At 37.2% G+C, this 14541-nt stretch overlaps 1 protein-coding gene across 1 annotated transcript in view; it reads left to right on the forward strand.

Annotated features, from left to right (window-relative positions):
• The window catches only part of GAS2 (growth arrest specific 2), a 115588-nt gene that overhangs the window by 85007 nt on the left and 16040 nt on the right, over positions 1–14541 (forward strand). The gene's annotated exons all lie outside the window — the stretch shown is intronic.

A 14541-nucleotide genomic window follows, 5' to 3' on the forward strand; every position in this document is an offset into this window, starting at 1 on the left:
GAGCATATTAATAGATCGCTTAAAGATGACCCAGCTAAGTCACAAAATGAGAGTGTCTATTATAATTTTTTTTTTTTTTAAACCGACACAGATTTTTAACACTTTGATACCATTTTGCTCTAACACATTGCTTTCCATGGAAGACATTTGAGCTCAACTTAACTGATACGGTATACGGTATCACTTCAGGTTCCAAAATCTCTCCTTGTTTCCTTCAAGGGAACACATTCAAAAACGTTTAAATTGTAGTAGTTATTTTTACAGCTCAGGTTTCTTTTTCAGTATTGGGCCTGGGAAACATTTTGCCATTAGCTAGGCTGTTACCCAACCAGTTAAACTAATATAGCTCACTTAGTTTCAAACACTGTAGTTGATCATAATATTTGAATATTGTTTTGAAAAGTAAACTGAATTCTTTTAACTATATGACAGGATTTTAAAATTTCTAACCTAAAAAGTTTCCCAATCAAAAACTTCCTAAGTTTATCTTGCTGCCACGTCATTTTATTTTTATCATCTGATCATCAGGACAATGATCTGTGTTGTTTCATTTCTTCATCCATCTTCATTGTATTGGAAAAGATTTTATTTTATTTTTTTTAAACACCAAACAAAAGCAGCCAATGTTTCTGTGGAACCTGACTGACTTGCTGAGGACCTAATTCATAATGCTTCCTTTTAGACAGTTTTATAAAAACTACTGATGTTTTCATATTCTGTTTCCTGGCTTTGGTTTGGGTCCTGTCCTCCATGTATTTAAATCTTGTTTTAAATCCCAGAAAGGAGTATCTTAGTGAAACAGTCGTGAAGAGTAGCGGTTGGATGAAGCTGACCCTTCGTAAGGTTGCACACACAACTGAAAGGAATCACTTGGTTCCCTGGATACTCAAAAGTCAGGTGGACCATAAGCTGGCCAGAGTCCACAACAAAGTCTTTCACAACTACTTTTATTGCTATTTCCTTTTTCCTTGTCATTCTAGGTTAGTAAGTACTTTTCAACACGTTAAGATGGATGTTGTTGAGATCCCACAGTGTTATGATGTAAGGACCAGCAGGCAGGTAAACTGAAATTAGAACAAAGGAATAACACATTTAAAAATTTTACAACTTCAGCATAGATCAGTAAAATTCAATATTGAAAGCATGGAAAAAGTGAGTCTACAAAAGATTCTTATGTGGGGGGAAAAAGTAAAATCCAGCATAAATCCGTCAGGATTATCAGTATTCCTGGTCCAGTACTCTGCTAGCTGGCTGAGATTTATCAAGGAAGTAGAGAAGGTAATATACAACTGGAATGTTTTAGTTAGGCAAATGTAAACATCAAGTGAACAAAAGCAACTCCCATTTTCCCTTTTTGTTAGTATAAAATTTTCAAACTGTTTTGTTTAGCTTTTTAACATGGTTCTTTTTCTGTTCTGGGAAGAATTTTCAATGTGGAAACCAAAACAGATATTCACTAAACTTGTTGCAAAACTCATAATGCATCAGTGGATTTTTCTAACCAAACATTGATTAGACCATCTTTAATTGCCTAATCTAATTTTGCTGTACATGGGAAAGCATAGCAAAAATTAAAAAGTGCAATACGTTGACTTTGGGCTGCCTAAGTGTTCCTGGCTGGTACAGCAGCCTGTTAAATGCCAACAGGTTATCATTTCCACTTGTAAATAAGGTCAATTTCTCTCTTTTGGCATGATTAGAACAGTGTCCATTTTCTATGTTCCATCAAATATATTTCCAGTCTGTTCCTTGTTCGAATGCACAAAAAAGGTAGTGAAAGCCAATGGGATCTACGAGTGGAAAGTAAAATTAATGCCTAAAGGTAAACTCCAAGCCAGTTTACAGCTTGAGCTAAAAAAAACACATGCACCTCCACACCTCCTGATGTCAAGGCATTGTTACTATTATGATTCCTTCTCTGTATACATGTAAAACACAAACATCTATTACAAGAACATAAGGATAATCCTGGCTGGCCTAAAAAAACCTTCTTTGCAAAAAGTATGTATTTTAAATATCAATATTCTGTTGTGTCTAAGGTGTAGAACCACAGTGGCATTCAGAATTCTGCGTAAAACCTTCTAACCGGAGTCACATAAATCAGGTAAAATGACAGGCTGGCGTTTTAGTTAAACCAGGTTTTCAGAAATGACTATGCTGTTTGTGCTAATTTCTTGGTTCATGTTACTTAACGACTTCCCCGTGATTTACTGAGGGGCAAGAGGGAGAAAGAGTCATTTGGCGTTTCATAAGGGTACAAAGAACCCTGTTTCTGTTTCCTTCCCTCCTCCCTGCCCCAGTCTCTCAAAGTATATATATGAGCAAGCCAAAGAATGATATCATGGCGCTTTCATGCTGAAAGTGTACATTGTTCTCAAGTCTTCCTCCTTCTCTTTAGTCTGCTTTGGTAGAATGGTGGGGTTTTTTTTAATTTAAATTAAATATAGTGTTTGCAAAAGATGCTATAGAAAGTCCTACGTAAGATGACTCTGAGCATAAGCCCTGATTTTGAAGGAGTCAATGAAAGCCTGATCTGTATGTATTGATAATTGTGTTTTGTTATCTTACACATTCAGGTATAATGCAGCTAATTTTCTTAGGGTTATTGTCTTACTGGCCTAATTTTAGAACACATTTTCCAACTGAGGAAAAGTAATAGCAAAGGGGAGGGGGGTTGTTTGTTTGTTTGGTTGGTTTCGATGTTTTTTAAATCAGATATTGTAATTTAAGTATTCAGTCTTGACCTAGCCCTGATTTTCTTGCAAGCAGTGCAGAAAAAAGAAAAAATCTCTGTGTAGTTAAGTTGGTTCTCAGTGCTTCAGCAAATCCCATCAGTACAAAAAAAGCCAGTGAGGATAAGTAAGCTGCCAGTGGGTTAGGAGTACCTGAGTATGTATAGAACAGTAGGGGAAAGACCTTTTGTTAAATGTGCTAAGCATCCAGATCCCTTCTTTCAGCTAGTGAAAAGCGTTGCAAAATGTCCTTAACATACTGACTAGGCTTGCGATACTGCTTTTTTAACTCCTCTGTCTTTTCTCTGCTGTGGTTTCAATTTTGTCCAAAAAGCTGGCCTGAGGGTTAAGCCAGATGAGATGCCTTCAAGCTTAAAGCTTTATACTGTGTAATATGGTGTCTGTGGTATAAAATCTTTGCTGTAGGAAATGTGGAGATCAAGCGTTTGATCCAGGTCTGGCAATGTATCTATTTCTGTATAAAAGGTTGGTCAATGAGTTCTTCTGTGAAGCCAAGAGTCTGGCTGTATTTGGCTTAGAGCCATCAAGTAATTTTTTGCAGATTCTAGTGAATATTAATGTATTGACATTTAATACTTCAGGAATTGTTACATAATATCCCTATTTTGCTAATACTGAAGTAAAGAGTCCAATACAAAAATAAGACTATACCGATGATGAAAAATGATGTTGACGTGAAAATACAAATCATTACATTTTTACACTGTCATCTTCACAAGAGGAATTCATTCGGGTTTCTTAGCTGTTAAAAATCATAATACCTGCTTAGATGTTTTGAGCAGAAAATAACATGGGAAGAATTTCTCAGAACTGGTGCTTAGCATTAGCAGTGCTAGTCCAAGCAGAAGGTCTCTGTAGCTTTGTCTCTGTCTAGAGCTACTGCTTGGGGTTATCCATGACCAGGTAAGAAGTTAAAACTAACAGTCTTATCCTAACAATTAGTTTCCACTTTCAAGATTAAGATAATAACAAAAACTGTTTTAAAAGCAAAGTATTTTTAGAATGAAAGCTAAAACTAGCTTAATAGATTCTCCAGTCTGAAGAAGCTTTCTTTTACAACACAAGATTTTTTGGCTTTAGTCATAATACAGAAGTGGAAAAAAATGTTATGAAAATATTTTATGAACCAGTTGACCTACCACCTAAATACATATGTTTGCATTTAGGAACTCTCGTTTGCTTTATACACCATATTACCTGGCCACAGTGTACTTTGCATATTTTATGTGAGAGGTATATGTGTGTGTGTGCACACACCCACACGTGCATACAAACACACAAATGCCAAACTCTTCTTTGTGTGAAACCATCGTCCTCTCGCTAAAATTTATATGATGTCAGCTCAAAATGCATCAAAGAGCAGTAGTATCCAGCTGATGGTTTGATTTACTGGACAACGGCTGCAGTTCAGATTAAAGCATAAGGCAGACCCTGCATGTCAGACTGCAGCTTCACTTACCGTGTGCACACTTATACATGCTCCCAGGTATAATTCCTGTGTCAGCTGGGTGGTTCTGTGTTTCCATTCTGTGCTGGACTTTGGTGGCAGTGAAGTCTGGAGGGCCAGCTGTGAACTTTGTAAGATAAAAGATAAGAAGACAAATCAGTTCAAACCCAGAAATACTCTCCTGCCTTTTCTTGGTGCTAGAAATTCACTACTCTTTCTCCAATGTTTACCATTGATTTTTAGTTATTCCCCCAGTCTCCCAAGCTGAGATATTTTCCTTCTGAGAAATAGCTCGTTACCTATCCTAAAGACATACTTACTGCTCGAACTGCTCCAAAAGATGCCTATGGCTTCAAGCAAGTTCCGGCTAGCTGACCTTCTACTTGTACACATAAGCTGGTCACCTAAATGCACGGACTGACCTGAGTGCAGCCCCCTCCTCTGGGTGTCATCTGACCCTGCCAAATTCCCACCTTGAAGAGCAATCTGTGAAATTGCATGTTTTGATTTTTATTCTTTTTCTCTCCTTCACTTCAATATACCTTTTAAAATATCTTACAATATTCAAGGACAGTGACATTCTATCTGCTTTTCTTGCCGTTTTGGGATATATATTATCTGGGTGTTTGTTAGACACCCAGGGAGAATTAAAAGGAAGAACAGTGCCCTTTAAATATTGTAAACGTAAGAAGGGAATGTTGATTAAATTTTTTCTGGTTTGGCTCTGAATTGGAAATATTTATGTCTATATGCTACTTTCTAACCTAGTCAAACTGTTTTGCAGAACATATACACTATAGTGAAAAGAAGCAATTAAAATAGCATATGATGTGAGGCACTGTGAAGACAAAGATCAGTGCACAAGGATTCAGTAGAAATTAATCTCCCCAGTGCCAGTTGGGAAACTGATTTCTCACAAACAGTACCCTTGAAGTAAGACCTGATTTCTTCATAAGGTACATGCCACCAGGATCTCCTTTCAAGCAGATATGGCTTAGTAACTGTATCTAACTCGTCATGCAGTTGCAATGGATTTCTTTTCAGGACTCTGGGCATGAAGACTGGCCTTTAGCATCTCATTTGAAAGGATGCACTCATTCACTTTCGCTGGTTAAGTTCAATATGTTACATTTGTAGCATTTCAGTATGTGATTTCAAGAAGTCAAGAATTGTCATGCTTCATGCTTAGATTACATATATATATATATTTAATAATAATTTAGTCACTGTGGATGGACTAAGGGATCATAATAAGGCTTTAGGGATTTAACAGACCTGTAGATTCAACTAAGATTTTTAGGAACTGCAACAGTAGTTCCTTCTAGTCAGCTCTGACTATGTTTAGGTTACGAAATAGATGTAATTTTGGACACACGAGGTTTCTTGAATGCCCAGATTGAGTGTGCAGCTAGAGCTGTTGTGGCTTCTCTTCTGTGGAAACCTGAAAGTAAGAGGAGAGATAAGGTTAAAAAAAAAGTCTTGCTTTCTCATGGATTAAGATGTGGCCAGGGCACACCATACAGACGTGGAACATAGGAAGTGCTTTCTACCTCACAGTTCAGATGTAGCAGCAATGAAAGAGAGAGAATATTTGAGAAGGCATTTCAGCCAAGAATGTTTCCATAGCTTTTTCAGGCTTCACTGGAACATCACCTGATCACCTTAATGGAAAAAAAGAAAAAAACCAAACTCCAAAACTGCCCCCCCCCCCCAGTCATACAAATAAATGTCATCATTGTGTAAGGTCATCTTGTAAACATTCATTAAATTTTCTGTTGGAGCCTTATCAAAGGAAAATCTGGTATGCTGACAGTAAGCAAAAAGCACTTCTCTGAAGGAAATTAAGTCGAAGGATGAAGTATTGAAGTATACAAGCATCCTTGCGTACTTGATCCTTGCATACCGGGTTTGTCCAAAGGTAGTTCTTCCTTTTGTTAGAAAGACCTCTTTTTTTTTTCTTTTTTTTTTTGAGGAGTTTTCGATAGTTCCTGCTATTGAAATCATGGTTAAAAAGCGTACATGCAATAGAAGTACTGTTTCTGTCCCTACTGTGTGTACCTGCTCTATCTCCTGCCATGTAGGACTAAATGGTATAAAATGTATTTGTGCTTCCGAGTAGTGAAAACTGGTTTGTGTACTCTGAGACAACAGAGTCACAGATAGTCTAGCTATACACAAACTAGCACTGAAGAAAACACCTTTGCCAGGAGAGTCGGTTCTAAATCAGAAACAAGTTTACATATTAAAAGGGAAAGGATAGAAACTCCAGGCTACTCTGTTACAGTAATCAGTGCCTTTTTGGCAACTAGCGCATTTTCCCATTCCAAGATCTTTGCCAGAACCTAAAAAGATCTTTCTTCTGGTATTTGCGGAAAGATATAAAACTGATGAGTGTAAAGAGATCCAACATACTAGAATATATACAACAGGGGATTTCCATGTGACTAAATCTAAGTGCCGTCAGGTTACAGCTGGCAGCTATCAAAACTAAACTAAATTACTAATACTAACTTTAAATAATTCATTCCTGTGTCAAGAGAGTTATCAGAGTCCTAAATTTATTAAATATCCCAAAGAAAAAGAGCACTACATGAAAAATCTGTGCACTGTTTAAGTCTGATTTCTTCTCCCCTTGACCCCATCGGTTCTTTATCTTAACTTCCACACCAAGGAAGTGGCTTTTTTTGGTAGCACTCACAGCCCTTAAACAGATTTCAGGGCTTGGCACCTGGTCAGACACTCACGAGTGTCATGAAAATACAGTACAGTAAACTGTCCTAGAACACATTCCAAAGATAAACTTGGAATTCTGCAGAACAGAAGTGATAGTATTACCATGATTTTTTCCTGGATCCGTCCCGTGGAAAAGTAAGGATTAGGCACAAAGTTAGTATCAGATGTGCTGTCAAAGTAGGGCTGAGGAGAACAAAAACATCAGTATTTTCTCTTTTATCACCCAAATTTACCAAACTAGTGAATCTTGGCAGTTTCATGTCCACGTAAAATATATTGTCTTGTGTCAAAACAATTAAAAACTCAACATTACACATCAAACTAGATGAGACTGTGATTTCAGCTGAATTTCACTTTGGGCTAAACTGTTTTAAAAGAAATGCCTGATTTAAAAAACCCCTCAGATGATTCATATGTGTACAGTTTAGAACATTAGAAAGATTTGTTAATGTTCCTGAGAACTGAAATTACTGTAATTTGTATGCTCAGCTCTGTTCAGTATTGATGGAGTAATAGTGTAAGGCTATATATGGGGTGCTGGTAAGGAGGTCCAAAAATGGGTGTAATGACTGTGACAAAGTAGTTAGGCGTGTGAAATGAAATAGTCAAAATCAATATGTAAAATTCATACATTTTGTAAGTTGAAATGCAGATCCTTCATTTCTCTATGGCACTATAATTTCAGAGTAAACCCATTTTAGTTTCAAATACATTAGAAATTTGATTGAAGATGACTGCGAGTGCTAATCTAATCCCAGAAAGAAAGGAAAAAGGTGGAGTAAGAAAAGTTGGTAATAGTGAAATATCGTGCAGCCGTGTTGTCATATGTTAATTTGTGCTTATGCTACCCTCATCAGTGCAATTCAGTCACCTCTGATTTGCATTTGGATGACTGTTTTCAGAAGCTGGGAGAGTGACCAGATGTGGATTTCCTGCTTTCACATTATATCAGGAGTAAATTTTGTCCACTTAATGTGCTAGTTTAAATTCTCCAACCATTTGCACTCTTCTCCAGTTGTTGTACCTGGTGTGTAATTTCCAGTATTATTTATACTCTGACCAAATTTGGCCCAAAGACTTCCATGCAAGCTGCAGTCACTTGAACTACGGTGGATTTGAATTTAGGTAATACACTACAGATTGCACTTGACTAGATTTGGCTCCGTATCTGAATATATATATATATATTTGGATCTATAGTCAAGACGGATGATTGCAGTCTTAGATGAATAATTTCTGGTCTGTAATATCTTAATTTTATTCAAAGTTGTTTATTCCATTCAGATTGTTTTCACAATTTTTTAACACATTAGTATAGCTTTGGTTCGTTACTTACAATATTGCTTTCATAGATTTGCAGTGACATAATTTCATTCCAACATTGTAACATCATACCCCATAGACTCACACTGACATCATTTTGAAAACTTTGAGAGGATGCTTTGTACTATTTAAAGGAAATTAAGCCTAAGTATAAACATTATTGAAATTATGCTACCCTCATTCTCCCCTCATTACCCCAGTGTAAATTAGAAGACATTTTAATGAAACCCAGGGAGTTAAATAAGTTTATTTCAGGCCTGTTCATTTAGAAGAATAATCTCTAGTCTTAATTCAAGCAAGATCTGATAAAGTAATCTGTCTCTAGATACTTTCCAAATGTAATTTTCTTGGTTATGCATGTAGCTCTGTTGATTTAAAAAACAGGGGGTGGAGGTAGGAGGCAGTTTCCAAATCTCTGCATCTTACGTCGGGACATCTGTGACTGTTTTCATAATTTTGGTGTTGCCCTGAACTCTTCATATATAAGACTGTGGAAGACAAATCTTGAGACTTTTGTGTTCTTTGTCTATTAGATCTTATCTAAAAGCACATGGACTAAGGTTTCCAGCATAACTAAGAATCAAAAAACAGAAGGAAACTGAAGCGCTCTATAGGCAGCCAACCAGTATCGTGGGCTATTTGTGCTTTGCACGGGTTTCTGAAGTATCTTGGAGAATCCTGACAGTTCTTGTGAATAAAATCAGTCAGTGATGGTTGCAGGAATGTTATCTGAATATTGCCAGCTCACTGATGTTTTTATTATAAGCCCTTTATCTCTGTTATAGGTGCTAGTAACCAAAAGATTCTTCTCTGAGATAATTTTCCCCATAAAAGCTATAGCTGTGCCACTTCCAGTGACAGGTCAATGTAAGCAGTTGTACTGCAGGATAGAGTTGACAGTGTACTTACTTCTTACGACCTTAGGTTTCTTAGATAATGTTTATTCCCTTATTGTGTTATTTAATTCCAATTTACATGAAACTAAAAATTGTTTGTATTTAGACTGTACCACATACGTAAAGGCAAATTGAGCTGGCATTTGACAACAGTGAGAACATCGTGTTGCTAAAAGAGATAAGCATCAAATTTTTTGTGTGAATTGACATTAGAGTGAGGCCATAGGATAATTACAGTGCAGAGACTTGCTGGCACTCAGGAGTGAGATGGAGACATAGTGTGAAAAAGAGTGAAATAAAATATACAAATGATGCATTTTTCAAAGACAACTGCTATATGAGTAAAAAAGCCCATATAAACCTGGACTGAAATTAATCAAAAATAGCTGTTAGAATGAGTGTATAATATACTGATATTCAGTATAATTAAGTATTGTTAAATATCAATTCTTAACTACTATCTGTTCACCAGATACATGACAAATAATAGAGGAGATATAGACATATGTATGTCATGACCTTTAATCTTAAATGTTGGTCAGCTCATGTTTTTTACCTTACCGTGCTCTACCTACAGGGTTTATGAATCTAGGAGGGCATTTTTCAAAAGAGGAGAAGGACACCTACTTGAATGGAGCTGTAGAGGTGGAACTGTATAAATTTGGGGGGGAGGGGGAAGTCTTTTTTTCTTCTTAACTATTCCGTCCATTATTTGTCCTTTTGTCCATGTACCCTTCTTTATATACATGACAAACCCTGGATGAGGCAGGAGCGCATTGCTCTGGAGCCCAGAGTTCCTTACTGTTTATGATAAGTAGTGAGAGGGTAAGGCGCTTAGTGCGATGTGGTGCTCTCCTGCAACTCGTCAAGGGAAGGAGGTGGAGTCTGGAGTGGTGGAAACATTCCTACCAGAGAGAGCATGAGTGGGAGGAGATGGGATTACAGCTCCTGCTGCACTGCACCATGGGGGGAAGCAATTGGAGGCCAAGCCTTCACTCCATGGTCCAGAATTTTTTGGAAGAGAGTCAGACTAGAAGATCTGTTTCAGTATATTGGGAATTAATTTACTTCTCTATAGAACTAGACTATGCTACTTAGATTTTTTGGGCAAATTAACCAAGTTACTTTTAGGGTGTGAGTTAGCAGTATGTCAACTACTCCGCAACAAGTGTTCACGTGCAGTCTTTGACCTTAAGGTAAATGGTAAGCAATAGTCCCTAATGGACTGGTACTAAAATTACATTGCACCTATTTGAGGAATATTCTGGCCTTGGAATACCAGAGGGCTAGGAGATGGGGGCGAGAAGAGTTCCCTGTTTTTTCCTCCTTGCCATTTTGGAATACTGGATTGCCACGGGGTACTCGTAAAGAGAAGGCTTGTGCCCTTCTCCATTTCTGTAGTTGTTCCTTTGTGCTTCCATTCTTTGGCAGGTTTTAATTTTCTCTCACCTATAATGCAGAGAGCAGATTTCCCTAAAGCTTGTGGGTTGTGGAAAGTGAAGGAAAAAAACATCCTGTAGAGGAAAGATGGAGGTAAAATAGATGGATTAAATTATTGAAATGTAACCCATCCTTAAACACGATAAATGTACCTTAGGGGTGTTTACTAATTCCTGTTGCTATTAGAAAAGATTTTGTAAGCAATATCTTCAGTGTAGCCACATTTTAATGAGTCTCTTTCATAGCGGATAATATAAAGGAATAGTTTTCTTCTAACAGACCACATTGATAAATCTATTTAATGATAAGACTAGACAATAGCATGTAACCTTTTGAATTAGTCAGAATAAAGGGCCAATGAATTTCTTTACATCTCTATTCTAGGATCACTAAGCAACCAAGGACAAATGGCTTTATGTCTGGCTGGTATATTGTATTCCTTTTAAAAGCTTTTTAAAAGAACATTAGTTCTTTGGCACAGGAATAAATGGGTTGTAAGCATATTACAGCTCCTCTTGAATCATTTCTGGGTTTTGGCACATGATCTCCCCAGGCCGGTGTAGTCACGTGGCTGAGGCTTCTCCAGTTTTAAATTTCTCACTTTAATTAAACTTCATAACAATCATCACTGCAATGCATCATGTTGTGTTGTTCTTTTGTGTTTGCTTGGTTGATCTTGCTTTCCTTTTTTTTTTTTTTTTTTTTAAATAAGCTGCAGTCACAGCGAGATGGGGCCTAGCGCACATTGAAATTGTGCGCTATAGTTGCTGCATCGTCAGGCACATGTAGGCGGCTTGGTAATTATAAGCACAGACCAATTTCATCTGCAAGCGTTCAGTGAGGAGTCATGATAATGCATATGTTAGTCTTAAAAACTGCTTTTAATTTCAACCATAGCTACCCTCTGACTGGTTTACATCAGTTATTGGAAACTGTACTTTCTAATGTTGATGTTTTATCCGCATATATTCAAAGATCCTGTCTTTGAATAGCCGGCAAGCCAGTACACAGAAGAAATGGAAAAAATAAGTCTTGTTATGCCCAGCCTAGAGGCTTGAAGTATAGAATTACAGTATATTTACTTGCTGAAGGTCATGCGAAAAGTATGTCTTGGAGCTTATGATTAAACCTACATCTCTCTCATAAATTTGAGGAAGTGAAATGGTATTATAGTCATTGTATATTATTTACTCCTGTGGGTTGGATCAGACAGCCCAGCACTCTGCCAGTCCTGAAAGTAATGACATGAAGAGGTACAAAGTCTGAGTAATAAAGGCATTATTGAACTTTTCATCAAAAAAATTCTAAGCAACTTCTGCACCTGAAAGTGTGCAGATTATTCGGAGAATGTCCAGAAAAATACAAGTCTTACTGGCATTCTTTTGTTTGGGCCCTCACTGCAGAGTGCTTTGTAGGCGTTTTGTTTGAGTGTTATTGTTGCCTTCCTGGACAAAGATGTAATGAAATAACTTCCTATGTAAATTCCAAAGGCAAAGTCTTCTCAATATAGCACGGATTAAAGGCGATACAGAGATGCTGCTAGATGCAGCAGTGGACATTATGGTTGTGAGAACTTCCCTTGGTACAGCAGCAAGCTTTTCATGGTGGATATCTAAGCCCAGACACACAGAAGGAGCTGTTGCCATCAGCTTCAAGTTCAGTGTAACAGTTCTTCTGTGGTGATTGTTACTTGTGACATAATTCAGCTTGTCGAAATCAAACATGTGGATACAGGAAGAGAGACATAATCTTTTTCAAAAATCTCTTCAAACTAAAGGTAAGCCTGAATGGAAATTGAAAATAGGGACATACCTACCCTTTCAGGTATATGTGCTTGAAACAAGGGTCTGTGCTCTGGCTTAAACCCGGAGACAAGACTTTCCTCTGTTTCCAATGATTAAACAGAAATTATATCTTTTGTTCCATCCTAGGAGCATACAGTCTTTGTGCCCTCTCTCTCACAGCTAAGATATACAGCATGTTGCCATTGTGCAGGCCTCCTTTCTCCAGTCCATAAAGCACCTCAGACTATTGTCTTTTCTTTCAGTTACTTGATAGTGTTAAACCAAATGAGGCAGGTACTAATACTAAATGAGCTCATAGACTGCAGAAAATTATCTAAAGTCAAGGTATTGGTTATGCTGATCAGTGCAGAAGACCTCTACAGTGTCAGATATTTTTTAGTTCTTCACAAAGATAAATCTGCAAACATAAAATACATGGCATTCAGTTCTTTGTAATCTGTTACGGTGTCTGGAGATGTTTAGTTTCCGTTAGTTTTCATTACACAAGCAAGTGAAAAAGTTCTAACTATCCTTTGTGAGATCTTCACTTGTCCTGAACATCTTTTTTTGTTCCTTTTTCTCATGCATTTAATTGATTGTGGTGTTTGTCTGCCTCCTTGTGATTTTCTTTATAATTGCAATCCTGATGTGTTTGGTGGGTTTGTTCTTCTGGGTATTTTTGCAAAGGCCATGCTAAGCAATTGAATTGTATTGTGACGACTCTAGGCGTGCCATTTTTTATTTATTTCTCAGAAACACATAAGAGTGATGCCCTTGAGAGACTCATTAATGAACAGATGAGCATGATCCCATACTTTGTCATCATTTTTTCTTCGTGTAAGTGATAGCTGATGCTATCATACCTTCCCATTGCTGACTAGGTTTTTAATCTTGTGACTCAGTAAGACGTTACACTATCCTACAAGTGACTTCATTTTGTGCATGGCTTTTTGCTACTCCAGGCAACAACATTTTCTATTTTAAGTAATGTTAATTTGTAGCATCGGATGCACAGCTATGAGAAGTAGCTGTTTCACTAAAAAAGGGGTGAAAATAAAACGGTTAGAACCAGATCCAACTGTAAAAAACCCTGAAATTTGGGAATTCTGAATAAATTATTCTGTTATATGTCTGTTTGTTTAAAGGTTAGGACAGAGTGATGATGTTTTTGCAAATCTTTGGTTTGCAGTATAAGAAAATGGGGTAGTTCTGTTTTATGACTTTATTAATGTTGTATGTTATGGTTTTATTCTGCAGTGAAGTCTGCAGGACCTAACCAAGATCAGGTCTCTCATGTTAGACATTGTTAAAATTCATACTAAAAGCTGTTTCTGTTTAGGTTTTCAGATGATCACATTAGACAAAGTAAGTGGAAGGGTAGTGAAAGAAAAAAGAGTGTGTTCATGGAATTAATTTCTCAAGGTCATGGAGAAGGTCAGTCATACAAACTGGAAAAATGGCCAATCATGCATCCAGTTCTTGATCCATCCCGTCTCACTGACCTGCTTGGACCTGAGGTCTGTAGAAGCTCAGAAAGTCAGCTAGGAAAAATATTCAAAAGCACCAATTCTTGTGGTTATGCTTTAATGTTGGGGTTTGCAGTTTGGGTTTTTTCTTCCAAAGTATTATGACTTTGGGCTTAACACGTTAAACCGAAATACTAACAGCCAACTTGAGGACGTTGCCACACCTATCTCAACTGAAATTAATTTTGAATGTTGGGTAAATCAAAATACCTTAAACATAATTTTAAAATTTATGGGTCATGATTTTTACCGCTAAAGGAGCTCGCAGCATCTTTATTTCAATAGGAGGCAAAAGATGGGCATATTATTTTTCAACACAACATCATTTCAACTGGAAGAAAATCCAGACATGCAAGCAGGAAAGGAATGAGGGGACCAGAATTATGGGGAGCAGTGTGAACTGCCTTTAGATGCTGGTGGTTTAAAACAGCCACTAGTGAATCAAAGTCTATGTGAAATGCAGCTCGAACTCCCATTGTTTGAGGTAAGGTAAGAGATTTTACCTTCTGGCTCTGAGCAATTTGTGTTCATGAACGCTTTATATCAGTATCTCTGTGTGATAGGAAAAATATAATTACAGATACTGAAAGCTTTATTTCGGCAAAAATATTTTCAGCTACTTTACTCAAATGTTTTTCT

This window comes from Gymnogyps californianus, chromosome 5 (genome assembly GCF_018139145.2).
Source record: "Gymnogyps californianus isolate 813 chromosome 5, ASM1813914v2, whole genome shotgun sequence".
Classification (NCBI taxonomy): Eukaryota; Metazoa; Chordata; class Aves; order Accipitriformes; family Cathartidae; genus Gymnogyps; species Gymnogyps californianus.